Raw genomic sequence first — 14,473 nt, 5'->3', positions numbered from 1 at the left:
ATGTGTAAAGGGTTTTATAGAGCCTAAGAATTTTTTTTTTATAGGATAAAATGGAAAGTGTAGTGTTATTATTATTGGTAGAAATAACTGCTAAAAATGGTGATTTTTGCAGAGATGAAGGGTATTACTGTAAATAAATTGAAATTGAAGGGTTATTTTATTGATTATTGTTGCATATTTGTGACGTGGAAGATTTATTTAAAGTTATAGGGCCCACTATCTGGATTTCCTTAAAACGGATTTTGGGCCCACCTATGCTGACCTATTGATCTTGCTCTTTATAGTGATGATGATGATGATCATTTTTAATTACTTTGAAAAGCACAAATTTGAGACATTAAAAGAAAATGAAATTTTCATATTATACTTTATAAACTCAATTTTCACATATTTGAACTATAGTTATTGTAATAATAGTAATAAAATGCACTGAACCTTGCCTTCTCGGACTGTACATTCACAAAATTACGTTTTATCTCGTTAAAATAACTGAGATATACTCACATTAACAACAAAGTCACTGAACTGTAAAGTTACGAGTCATTTGATATCTGGTTAAAGTTATGCATACATTAATAATACAAGGATTAATTATTAGTGAAACTGTTAAAAATGGTGATTTTGCATAGACGAAGGATATGATTGTAAATAAATTGAAATTGAAGGGTTTTTGTACGGATTTGGCTCCCCTCCATTATAAGATCTCTCCATATCCTTGAGTACACTCTAATAATTTTGACACATGTCATGTTATTAATCTAATGGACTAGATTTGTTTAATTAAGTAAAGAGCTTAACCATGGTAAGTTATTCTTTTTCTTCTCTTTGAGCCAAACTCTTAAGGGTTGTTTGGTAACTGGTTAGGATTATACAGCTATTAGTTATACAGGTATTAGGATTGCCTCTATTAGTTATGTAGGATTCAATAATGGAGGTATTAGTTATGCAGTGTTTAGTTATGAAGGTTTATTTATACATAAATTATTTCTTTCGATGTTGGTTTATTATATTAAAATATTTACTTCTAGAACTAAAATATTTGTTTACAATTAAATGTAAAATATTACTTATTTAAAAAAAATCAAAAAATTATATAAAAATATGGTTTAGAAAGGGAAAGTATTTAAGTGGGGAATGATGAGGGTAATATTGGCATTTCAACTTTTTATTCATGTATTAGCTATTCCATCTTCTACCCCACATAAAATAATACATAAATTCCCTCATAACTTATACATGTATTAGTTATGCAAATTGCAAACCAAACGTCGTACTTATTTTATACGTGAATAACTTACTTCCTAATAACTAGCCACCGAACACGGTATAAGTGTACAGAAATTAATACATGAATAAGGTATTTCTTTACTAGCTACCAAACATAATATAAGTTAATACAGAAATTAATACATGAATAACTTATCTCTTACCCAACTACCAAACGACCCCTTACCTCCATCAGAGAAACTCCCTCTAACTTTTTCGGAGTCAACAATTGATTGCTTGTTTCTTATTTACGATGTGGCAATTTTTCCAATCGTTAGTTATTTATTTTTCCGCAGAAATTTTATTCTCGAATTATTATATGGGTCTTTCTTAATTAAAGAACTCGTCCTTCATCCCTTTAATGGAGAGATTTGGCCATATTTTGAATTCTTTTGGGCATCTTATTATCGTGCTTCTGTGTCTGATCTCTCAAAGGTAGTCACTTGTTGAGCTCTAAACTCATCTTTATAGTTGGCAACCTCATTAATTCTATTTTAATCTTTTTTGTTGGAGTGTTCAAGATATTTAAATCAAAATATCCTATCAATTTTATGTAAAACTGAGTGAACGTCAGGAACATATAAGGAACTGAGAAATATGATGATAAAGAGTAAGATGGGTGTTCTTCCACTATGTGAACAATGAGAGATGCAACAGTAAGGAATATAAAATTGATGGGGCGACGATATTTCTTGAAAGATTTGAAAGAAAGAAGGGATCTTTCTTATGGCAACTTCAGGAGTGAGATTATATAGTTTACCATAGTTAATCTCTTTAGTTGTTTAAACAAATCTAGTCCATTAGATTAATATAAGAGGACATGTGTCAAAATTATAAGAGTGTACTTGAGGAAATGGAGGGATCTTGTAATGGAGCTGATGCCTATTTGTGATGTGTAAGATTTATTTAAAGGGAAAAGAACATAAATGGCCTTTCAGCCCAAACTATCGACAACTAAATGACCCAAGAAATTCAAAAGATATTTTTTAGCTTTTTTTACATAATTTCATTTCTACTTATTTTTCAACTAATTTTAGTATATGTATAGAAATTGTATCGTTGCTATATGAAAAAATCTATCAAATGCATAGAAACTGTATCATTAGGGTATTGAATATGTATCCCTACAGTACATGTTTAGAAAATGCATCATTGTTGTATAATTTATATTTAATAAATGTATAATCAACATATACTTACTAATTACACACATATTATACATTTTTTGGAATATTTCTTAAAGGCTCAATCAACGTATAAGAATACACATATTATACATATTTTGGGATATTTTTTAAAGGATTAATATGAATTTCCACTAAAAGGTCTGATCTTTATATAGTGAATCTTTAGCGGTGATTTGTTGTGGCCAGTAAAGTTGCTAAAAAAAAATCTGATTTTTTAGGTAGTGAATTGACTGTTGAGCTAGCACCTGAAAATAGTTTGGGCCGAAAGGCCAGATCGCGATATTAAACCCAAATATGAGCCGAACAAATTCCTAATGGCTAGATAGTATTATTTTCCCATATTTAAATTGGAAGGGGCACACTATCTGATTTCCCTTAAAAACGGATTTTGGGCCCACCTATGCTAACCTATTGATCTTGCTCTTTATAGTGATCATTGTTAATTACTTTGAAAAGCCCAACTTGAGATATAAAAAAGTATAATTTTAATAATATATAATTCAGCATAAAATATTTTATTATATTTACGTAATCATATTATTAATCTATATTTGTATAACTAACCTTTCTTTGTAATAGTATTTATACACACAATATATAATATTATACATTTACTGTAGATAATATATCAATTTTGTATAAAAGTGTATAATAATGTATAAAACGGTTAGAAATATAAGCCATTTCGGGTAAATATTTTCTCCAAATAGACAGAGTGTTATTTTCCCGTTTAAAAAAAAACTCAATTTTCATATATTGATTCGCTATAACAATCAAGTAACAAAATTATTTTTATCATATTAAAGTAGTTCAATTTCATCTATTACAGTAGTAAACTCGTTAAAACTTAAGCGGAATAGTCTGGTAGATCCCTGTACTTGCCCACAATTGTCATGCCAGTGTTCGTACTTACGAATTTGTCAACTAAATCCCTCCACCCTTCAAAATTGAGCATTTAAACCCCGCTCGTCCTATGTGGCGTTTTTTAAGGAAGTGCGTGCGATACACTCGTTCAAGGAGCGTGAGACCTGTTAAAAAGGCACCCACAACCATTTTTTTGGTGTCATCTTCTTCCCCAATGTTCATCCTCCATAGTTGAACGAAAATGACCTTTTTTCTTGCTTTTTTTTTCTTTTTCTCTCTCTCCAATTTTTTCTATCCAATTCTTTCTCCCCTCCTTTATCTTCTTTGTTTGTTTCTTCTCTCAAATCTGAATCTTTCATGAATGTAGAATCCTCTGGCCAATAATCCAAATCTTCTTTATTAATTCAATTATATGACCTCTTTGTAGAATGGAAACCCATCAAAATATCAAAAATACCAACAAATCAAAAATGGGTCAATCAAAAGATCCTCAAAAATCACCACACCTCAAAATTAACCCATAAAGGATTTTGAAGTAGAAATTATGCATCTTTTACCCATTAATACTATCAAAAGATTTGAGTTTTTTTTAGAAAAATTTAGCTTCAAATTTTTAAAAATCAAACAAGACAAGACTTTTATCTAAATCGAGCTTAAAAAAAGAAAGAAAACGATGATTATCCCACTTTTCTATCCGAACAAAAATGGACCACCAAATTTCTTCTCCACCACCTAAGGCCTTCACCATGAAATGGACCATCAAACTTCTTCTCCCACTTTTTGATCCGGACAAAATATTTAATTTTCTGCCTCAATTTTATTTCTATGATATATAAAGAGGAAGAATTAGAAGGGAAGAGGAGGAAGAACATGAAGAGAGAGAAACAGATGGAAGGCGGAAGAACGTGAGGGAGAGAGAGAAATCAATGGGAGGGGATTAATGGTTGAAGTTTTTTTATTTTTTTATTTTTTATTATTTGATTTTACTTATTTTTAATTTGCCATGTGACATGGTTAGGGGTGTTCATGGTTCGGTTTGGGTCTAAGTATTGGTTAAAATCATAACCAAACCAATTTGAGTCGGTTTTTAAATATCTAAAATCATAATCAAACCAAGTAAAATAATAACCACCGTTTGTTATTGTCGGTTTGGTTCTGTTTTGGTTCGGTTTTCAATTTATGACTAGCGGTGACAATTCAAATATTCTCTCTACATTCTTCAAATTTCTTATGAAACTCTTTTTTCTCACTACCACTGCATGGCGAACTTTGCTGGGATATTGAGGGAAAGACATGCTAATGGCAATGTAAAATGAAAAGAGATAGTAGGGTTTTTTTTACTTTTTACCCATATGCTTACGACTTATTAGAGTTGGGCTTGGATTGTTGGACTTGGACATATTCTTTTAAGACATGGGCCTTAAAAATAAGTAGACCAAAATTAAATTAATAATTAAAAGGTATAAAATATCTTTAATTATTTATGAAAAGTTAATATTATACATATAAATAATTATAAATTTTATGTATATAATTATTATAAGTTTGGTTCGGTTATTTATTCAGTTATTTTTTGCTATAACCATAACCAAACCAAATATTATCGGTTTTTCAAATTTAAAACCAAACCAAACCAAACCAAATGTCGATTTTTTTATTCGGTTTGGTTAAATTTTCGGTTTGGTTTTGGTTTTAACCAAAACTGTGAACAGCCCTAGACATGGTATCTACACATTGTTATTTTTTGACGGGCAAAAGTCATAGATAGCCCCCTAAATTTTGCCACATTTTTTCCTGGGCTATCTAAACTGAGGGTTGTACCTATTGAGTACCTAAACCAGTCTAAATTGATCCTATTGGATACCTTTTGCCTATGTGGCGCCTACGTGGCGCAAAGAATTGATTCCACTTTTTCTTGGGCGCCTGGACAGTCCTTTCATCCTTAATTTTTTTTTTTTTTGGTTAAAATTTTACCTCTTTTAAATAAAATTTAATAGATAAATTAATAAAAAATTAACCCACCTGCCCAACCCCCACCCCCGCCCGTCTGACCCCACCCCACCCCTCCCCTTTTTCCCGTCTGTCACAACCCCTCCCCTTTCTCCACTGTTACGTTCTGTTCAATTCTTCTTCTTCCTTTTTTTTTTTTTTTTTTCTCTTCTTCTTCATTGCGTTCAGTTCCCTTCATCTTCTTCTTCCTTTTTTTTTTCTCTTCTTCCTCTTCATTATAACAATTCATTTCTTTTAATTATTTATATAAAATTAATTTGTGAATTGGATGTTATTTCTTATCACCATTTTTTTGTCCTTTTTAGATCCGAAAAGTAACATTACCATCTTGTAACATTACCATCTTGTTCACCTAGAAAAATGGAGATTAACCATTACTATGACTCTTTTTTTTTTATCTCACCTTTCATTAAAGGTTGGTGGGTCTTATAAAGACATTGATAAACCTAAATAAGAGAAGAAAAATAGTAAATTATGGGATGGGGGACGGCGGTTGGGGGTGGTGGTGCGGCGGCCGGTGGTGGGGGAGCTAATGTCGGTTGCGGTTGAGAGTGGGCGAGGGCGGTTGCGGTTCGGGGGGGGGGGGGGGGCGGGGGGTGGGGGGGGGGCGGAGGGCGATGGGATGAATATTGGGGTGATTGTATAATTTATTTTTTAATTATTATGATGGACCCCCCCCCCCCACCGCCACGTGTCATGTTTTCATTTGATAAAGTTGTCACGTCATGGAGAGCGTAATACACTCTCCTAAATTTTCGATTATTGTGAAAAAGGTGCCCAATAGGATCGAATTTGGACCGGTCTAGGTACTTTCAATAGGTACAACCCTACGGTTTAGGTATCTCGAGATAAAATGTGGCAAAGTTTAGGGGGCATCTATGACTTTTGCCTTTTTTTGACGGGAAGCGTTTAAACAACATACGCACCATGAGCGATTCGAAAAAGGGTTTAAATGCTCAATTTGTTAGGGTATAAGGGTTTGGTTGACAAATTTGTAAGTACGAACACCGGCATGACAATTCTGGACGAGTACAGAGGCCTACCAAACTATTCCGCCTAAACCTTTCCTACACTAACAGTGAATTCACAAAATTATCTTGCATCTCATTAAAGTAGCTGAAGTATACTCACTTTATTATTAATGAATAAAGTCAAAAAACCTTACAGTTATAGTTAATAAATTACAGTATTCGGTATGACAAAAATGGTTTTCTAGCCTTGTTATTAATATTAAAGTGTTGGTTACTTTAATATGACAAAAAATTAGTTTTGTTTTTACTATTACAATAGGTAAAGTTCAATGATTATACGTGGAATTATTCCTTTTCTCCTTTTTATCAATAAACTAAGGTGTTGTTTAAATATTGAGCGGTAAAATACCTTGGAAAAATAGAGGGTAAGAAGTAGTCTGTGAGGTTAAGACATATAAATATAATATTTTCGAAACAAGTCAGGGGGTGGCTTTTGCATTTTCCTTCAATGTATTATGTAGTTTAACCCATTGCTAATTCCAATTTCCAGCTATACTCACTAATTTTAGACTTAAAAAGTAATCTTTAAAAGTCACAAATCAAAACTTTTGAGGCGTAGCTTTTAACTTTAGATGTCATTTTTATAGTAGTTTTAGTGTTTAATTGCAGATATACTTTCCTTAAAAAGAACATTTTTTATTACTTCCTGACAATGACCAATATTCTTTTTAAACACTTTTCTTACAAAGGAAAGAGTAAGGTTTCACATGCACATGCTATTTGCAATTTGTGGTGTCACGTTTTTTTTTTGCTCAGTTGTGGTGTCACAGTTAAGTCATCTAAACATAGAGTGATAGTTTTGAAAGTAGGTTTAAAATGATTTTTTAGATATACTTTTGAAAGCAATTTTAGTTATTAAATTTATCAAAAGTAAGTATTAGTTTATCTTCGCTAAACATTTAACAAGCTGTGAAGATTAAATATAGCAAGAAATGCATATTTAGAAAATCTCAAATGATTAATTTAATGGGAATTGTGTTTTAAAGTAGTTGTATTTGAATGTAAATCAAGATACAATTTTTATTGCTAAAGGACGCAAAGTGCGTTTTATTACTTTATTAATTTATTTACATCTTTTAAACCAAAAAGAAGTTAAAATCAGTTTTTTAGATATCTCAAATATATCATTTTAAAAGTCCTTTAGTTCCACTTGTTATTGAAAAGAAAAGTAAAACTTTTCAGTTTACACTTTAATCTCATAAGTTTTTACCTCCAAGATTGTCATTTCCAATTTAAGATTACACGCTTTAAAGTCTTTTAAAAAAAATAAAAAATAAAAAATAAAAAAATAAAAATGGAGGTGAGAGAATAGAAGCACACTTATTTATCAATTTGATATATATATGTAATAAATGTCTACAATAGAGATAAAAGACGACCATAGTATCCATTGAGTTTCAAATCATGTTGATTCTAAAGAAATTTTCATTATTAAAATAATTCAGATTTAGAGTATAAAATACTCTTTTACTCTTAATATCATGATTTTATAGCCACATACATTTATAGCTTGTTTAAAAATTAAAACTACAAGTCTCCAAAAACTTTCGTTCTTTTTTTAAAAAAAATTGTGTCTAGTCAAACAAGTTCACGTAAAATGAAATTGAGAAACTATAGAGTACATTTGTTAATTTGATACATACATTATAAATATAATGTTAAGGTCGGAAAAAAAAGTGACAAATTTTTTGAACGTACATTATGACCCTCGAGAATTTGTTGATTTTAATAAGAAAACATTCGGGGGTATGCTTAAAGAGATGCAGCTCGAACCGTACATTATTGATCCTCATCTTATTACTAAGAAAAAAAGGTCTAAGCGTCAAAATAAAGGATAGTTTTCAAACCGCGCGTTACCAACCCTCCAAAAAGAAAACATCTAAAAAAGGGTCAAGGAGGAAGAAAAAAGAAGAAAAAAATGACAATAATATGTCAATTTCTTCCGACTACACACCCCTACAAAAGTTCCTAAAACACAAAAGACACAAGACAAGTCAATACCAAAGCCACCCCCCTTTAGAAACAAATTGAATCAGGCCACAAATCAAAAAAGAAACATACGCTATTGCTCCACAATTTCACATCAAAGCTTCCATGATCAAAACCTTCTCACTTCCTAATTTCTTATGATGCAATTTCTAAAATTTGATGAGACATTTTTTAACATTTATTTGGTTATTCTGATTTCATTCATCAAATCTAACAAAATATTTAAATGAAACCACTACGTAACCAATTCATATCAAATTTAAGAAAATATTTGATGAGAGCCACTCATTTAAACGTAACAAGGGACATAACGGGACACGAGAACATTTACACATTAGATACATACATAAGATAATGTCTAGAGTCCGAATAAATGAACTAAATTTTTAAATCGTGTATATTTACTAACCCTCGAGCACTTATGAATTGTTAAAGAGAAATGTCTGGGGATCATGGGAAGAAGAAGAAAGAAGAAAAATAACAATAGTATGTAATTTCTTCCTACTTACACACATCCCTACAAAGTTCTAAACACAATAGACACAAAACAAATCAAATCAAGCCACTCATTTTAGAAATAAATTTAGTTATGCCACCAATCAAGAAACACATACATCACTCCAAATTCACATCAAAGCTTCCATGATCGAAACCTTCTCTCTTCCTTAATTTTTGTGTTGCAATATTTAGAATTTAAAAGGTCTTTTAAAACATTTCTCTGGTTATTACAATTCATGTCAAATCGAACAGAATATTTGATAGAGATGCCCACATAAAATGTAACGTAGGGCCGCAGAGCATTTTATTGATTAGATGCATACATAGCATAATGTCTCGAGTAAATGGACTAAATTCCTAACCGTGCGTTATTAACCCTCGAGAATTTATGGATTGTTAAGAGAAAAGGTCTGGGAGTCAAAGGAAGAGAGGAAAAGAAGAAAAATGACAATCATATATGCACAATTTCCCAAACACACAATAGACAAAAAAAAAAAAAAAAAAAAAAATCAGGCAAAGCCACTCATTTTAGAAGCAAATTGAATTTTGCCACAAATCAAGAAATACACACAACTCACACAATTCACATCAAAGCTTCCATGATCGAAAGCTTTCTCTCTTCTTAATTTTTTTTATGTTACAATTTTTAGTATTTTGTGAGACTTTTCTAATGTTTCTCTGATTATCACAATTTATGTCAAATCTAACAAAACATTTGACAGAGATTCTCATAAAATGTAATATAAGGACCAAATAGTACATTTATTCCGAATGGCTGAACTAAAGTTTAAACCATGCATTACTGACCCTCGAGAATTTATGAATTGTTAAGCAGAAAATGTCTAGGGTCATCCCACGTCATGGAAGGGAAGAAAGAAGAAAATCAATTTCTTCCAACTACACACATCCCTACAAAAGTTCCTTAACACACAAAAGACATAAAACAAATCAAACCAAAGCCACCAACCTTTAGAAACACATTGAATTATGCCACCAAATCAAGAATCACACACATTGTTCCCACATCAAAAAAGCTTCCATAATGGAAACTTCCTCTTCCTTAATCCAAAATCAACAACAACCCATCAACCCCATTAAGCCATTACACACCATGTCCACAACACAATCAGAAAAACAAGCTCTTTTCATTACATCACTCTTAATCTTTGGTACTCATCAAACATTGGTGTCCTTCTCCTTAACAAACTTTTACTTTCCAATTATGGTTTCTCTTTCCCAATCTTCCTTACTATGTGTCATATGACAGCTTGTGCTGTTCTTAGTTATGTCTCCATTGTTTCTTAAAGATGTTCCTTTTCAAAGATCAAATCAAGATCCCAATTTTTTAAATTTCCACACTTAGTATTGTCTTTGTGGTTCTGTTGTTGGTGGTAATATTTCTTTAAGGTACTTACCTGTTTCATTTAATCAGGTTGTAGGTGCTACAACACCCTTTTTCACTGCATTGTTTGCTTATGTCATTACCATGAAGAGGGAAGCTTGGCTTACATATGGTTGTCTTGTTCCTGTTGTTGGTGTTGTGATTGCAAGTGGGGTATGTTTACAAATTTGTATTTTTCTTTTTAATCTTTTGTCTTGGATCAAGTGTTAATCTTTGTGTTAGTTTTGTGCTTTCTTTGATTTGATCTGTTTTTATTTAGTTTTTGGGAGAAAGAGACATCTAATTATGAGCCTTTTTGGGATCTTGAGAAATATATAGTTTGTTTAATATTTGGAAAAAATCTTTGAAGGTTAAATTTTGCTAGTTTTAAAATTGTCTTTTTTGTACCAGCATTGGGGCCCGAGTAATTCGTATTGGTACCCGCATAAGTCCCATTTAAAAGGGGGAATCCTTAACATGATTTTTTCCAAATACTAAGATTTTCGAACCTGGACTTTTATTCAGAAAGTGGACGGATCTTATTTATTCCATCACAACACTAGGTGGTAATGTAAATTTGTTAGATCTGAGAATCTGTAGCAGTTATATTAGGTGCATTTTTTGATAATGTATGAATTCTTCATTTTCAAAAAATTCTTTTTATTATGGTTATTTGATTATTTTTCTTTGGAATTAAGATTTTTTTTTTTTTTTTTTGGTTAGTAAAATTTCTTCAATTGTGATAAAGATTATTCCTTTTTTTGAACAAAATGCTACTTTTTGGTTGAAGAAGTTTGTACAAGTTATCAAGAGAAGTTAATTAGAGTGAAACTTCTGTTCTTGTTCATGGTATGTGAAAGGTGACAATCCAGGTAGTCAGTGTGTGATGAATATGCTATTGAGAAATTCAGAGATTCTAAGCCTTTGAGGTGAAAAAATTAAGATTTTATTTGATGTGAAAAGTGATAGATAATAGGTTTTAAGTTTACTATAGAGTAAGCATGAATGTAATCAAACACTTTCCTGTGTCCACAAGGTAATGTCTAGGTTTCTTTACACTCTTTCATGCGTTTACACAGCAAAACTCATCCACTCTTACAGAGCACGACAATCACAGCATTCTCGGTAATTAGAGTTGTTACTAGATCCAAATTATATTCTTCAGATACTTGGAAGAACAAAATACTTCTCCACGTGATAGATTAAACTGCACAAATTGGTTGTAAATCTGCTTACTATGGCGATTGGCAAGAATATTTACCAATAGAAAAAGCTTAAAACGTGCCACTTATTTAGAAATCTACAGAGAGTAAGTTAAGTTAACCATTCTGTTCTAGCACTGGTTAAAGAAATGTTAGCTTTCTGAAGCGGCAAATATAGTTTGAACAGCTAGTCGTCCAAACATATGCCCACAAGGGACGAAATGAAATATTGCTTCACTATAATGGCTGCACACAAGTACTTTCTCTGCTTTATATGCTGGTCCAATTTTATCCCTAATGGTAAAGTGTTGATTCGATCTTCCAAGTCTTTACTATCATGGAAGTAGAAAAAATTTCAACTGCTTTTATGATTATAAAATTTGGAAACTACTTAACATGCCTCTTTATTAGCAAATTATCAGATTTTTCTAATGTACTGACAAGTGTGTCGATTGATGACAGGGCGAGCCTAGCTTCCACCTTTATGGATTCATTATGTGCATAGTGCAACTGCTGCTGAGCGTTTAAGTCTGTACTTCAGGGCGTCCTGCTTTCCTCTGAAGGGTAAGTACTTTGCTTTTCTGAACATCTGTGCCAATGTGGCTCTTTCAGAAATAGAATTACAAGGATTAGACAGTGTATGATGACAGGTCCCATTCATTTTCCTTCTCGTATATGTCATTTCCTTGTTTCAGTACTACACATTCTGTTATGTTGCCGATTGGGTTGGTTGATAATACTATCCAACAATTTAACTTTTTCCACTTTTTTAGTCTTATGGTACTTTAGCTTCGTCAAGTTTTGTCATTTTTTGTAACAATTATGGTAAGTGTGCGGTACGCAGTGTGTATTTGTTGATAAAGTTAGGCTGAACAAAAGCCTGGCAATTTAAGTGGAGAAGGGTAGAGGGGCGGGCCCATTATCCGCCAGTTTCGAACCGTGCGCCACTGGCCCTCGGGAATTTCTCGGTTGTCAGAAAAAAAAAAAAAAAAAAAGGATGGGATTAAGAGAATACAGATTTTGGTATTCATATCTGATTATAGATTTGGATTCATCTTCTGCTCCATAAATAACCAGTTGTCTCAGGCGTTAAAATATTTAGGCATGTGTATTTGGTTGATGAAGTTATATCACCTTCATTTGTTTCACTGATACTTCCAGCTCTTGCTAACTCGCCTTTTCTTTCCAGGGAAAAGTTGAACTCCATGAACTTGCTGCTTTACATGTCACCAATTGCCGTTCTAGTTTTATTGCCCGCGACACTCGTAATGGAGCCCAATGTGCTGGATGTCACCGCGACACTTGCCACAGAACATAGATACCTCGGCCTACTTATTTTGGTCAATTCTGCAATGGCGTATGGAGCCAATTTATTGAACTTCTGGTGACAAAGCATACCAGTGCACTGACACTCCAGGTTTACTCTCTACTTCTCCATCTGCTCCCCCTCGTTTGTCCCATAAGTAATACAATCTCATTCAATGCTAAACAGACCACACCGAAGTTTATTTTAGCCCTCTTGTTTAAAATGTAAAAGAGAATACATGGTAACATGATAAATGTATATGACAAACCATGTTGCTCGGACTCTCTAAAAACGTTGTTGCACCCCTATCGGATCGTCCAAAAATGCACCAGTTTTGGAGGATCCGGCACCCAGCAAGTCGGCATTTTGAAGAGTCGAGCAACATATCCGACAAATGAATATGACACACTTTACTTGACAAATATATATGACAAGACACCAAGATGTACTACTTTTTTGTTTTGTTAATAGCAGCTACAATTATTTGGTGAACTTTATTACTTACGCTCATATATGGATATATATTTAGTACAATGATACATATACAATATAATAGTAGTTTAATATTAGGTCAGAACAAATTAATTTTCTGATAGTTCTAGTACGACAAGTTAATTTTTTCTCAGAAATATTCATGCAATTTCACGTCATTATCACATTATATTGTGGTATCCATTGCTTTTGACTCATCCTGAACATCTTCATTCTCTTTCAACTTCTGTAGGTCCTAGGAAATGCAAAAGGTGCTGTGGCTGTTGTAATATCGATACTTCTTTTCCGAAACCCTGTAACTTTTATTGGAATTGCGGGCTATACAATGACCGTGATGGGGGCTGTTGCTTACGGAGAAGCCAAAAGAAGATACAAATGAGCTGACATTCGGCCTTTGTTTCTTCTCCGACGAAGCCCCATACTTTTGTTTTCTTGAAGCTTAGAGACATATTGTAGACTTTAAGACAAAACAGATTCCGGTGTTATCTTGTAGGTTGTAGCACAGAGACAGGAAATAGAAAAGGGACAGCCTCTAAAATTGTTGTTTAGACGATCCATACGTAGAAAGCCTACTTGGTTCTAGTAGTTGAGCAAGGGAATTGTTCCGATTCATCAGTTAGTATTCTTTAGGTCCAGATGAGAGCATGTATGCATTTGTATCTTACTCTGATGTTAGTTACATTAAAGTAATTTAGTGTCTTATTTGGATACTCCTATCTTTTTGCAGTTGTGCTATGTTTATTTGCCCGTTTGTCTCGAAAAATTGTGTTGATCGTGAGATTGTTAGGCCTAAATTATGCTTAAAAGACTGAACGAACTTTGAAGATGCTTTCTTTACATGTTAACTAACTTTTAGATTGTAACACGACCTATTAACACTTCTCTTTTTCTTTTGTTCTTTTTAATAACCAAGAAACCAGAAGCTCAGTGGTATACGATTTAAAATTTGGTGGATAAAGGATGTTCTCTGTCTTTTTTCACTTAAATATCAGGATTTTGTATGTGACAGAGTTTGAACCGTGACGCACCTTACACATATCATATGCTGCATTCTTACCACCAAACAAGCTCTAATGGCCCTATCATTTAACTTTGTTGATCTTTTGACCCTTGATAGCAACAATGTATATGTAAAATACTTACTATGTTTTAGATATATAATAAGATATAAAAGAGTCCCAGGAGCTTTTAAAGGGCACAAAAATTCACGATATAAACCAAAAGGGTTGCCTTCCACTATATAAAAA

The 14,473-nt window shown here is 32.6% G+C and overlaps 1 pseudogene; it reads left to right on the top strand.

The window, feature by feature from the left end:
* Window positions 1–9,730: 9,730 nt before the first annotated feature.
* LOC132060903 (UDP-URONIC ACID TRANSPORTER 1-like) lies at window positions 9,731–13,932 on the top strand (annotated as a pseudogene).
* The last annotated feature ends 541 nt before the right edge of the window (window positions 13,933–14,473 follow it).

The sequence above is a fragment of the Lycium ferocissimum genome, chromosome 6, assembly GCF_029784015.1.
Source record: "Lycium ferocissimum isolate CSIRO_LF1 chromosome 6, AGI_CSIRO_Lferr_CH_V1, whole genome shotgun sequence".
Lineage (NCBI taxonomy): Eukaryota > Viridiplantae > Streptophyta > Magnoliopsida > Solanales > Solanaceae > Lycium > Lycium ferocissimum.
Note: the sequence above shows the minus strand (reverse complement) of the source record. Positions and strands in the feature narration are given on the sequence as shown.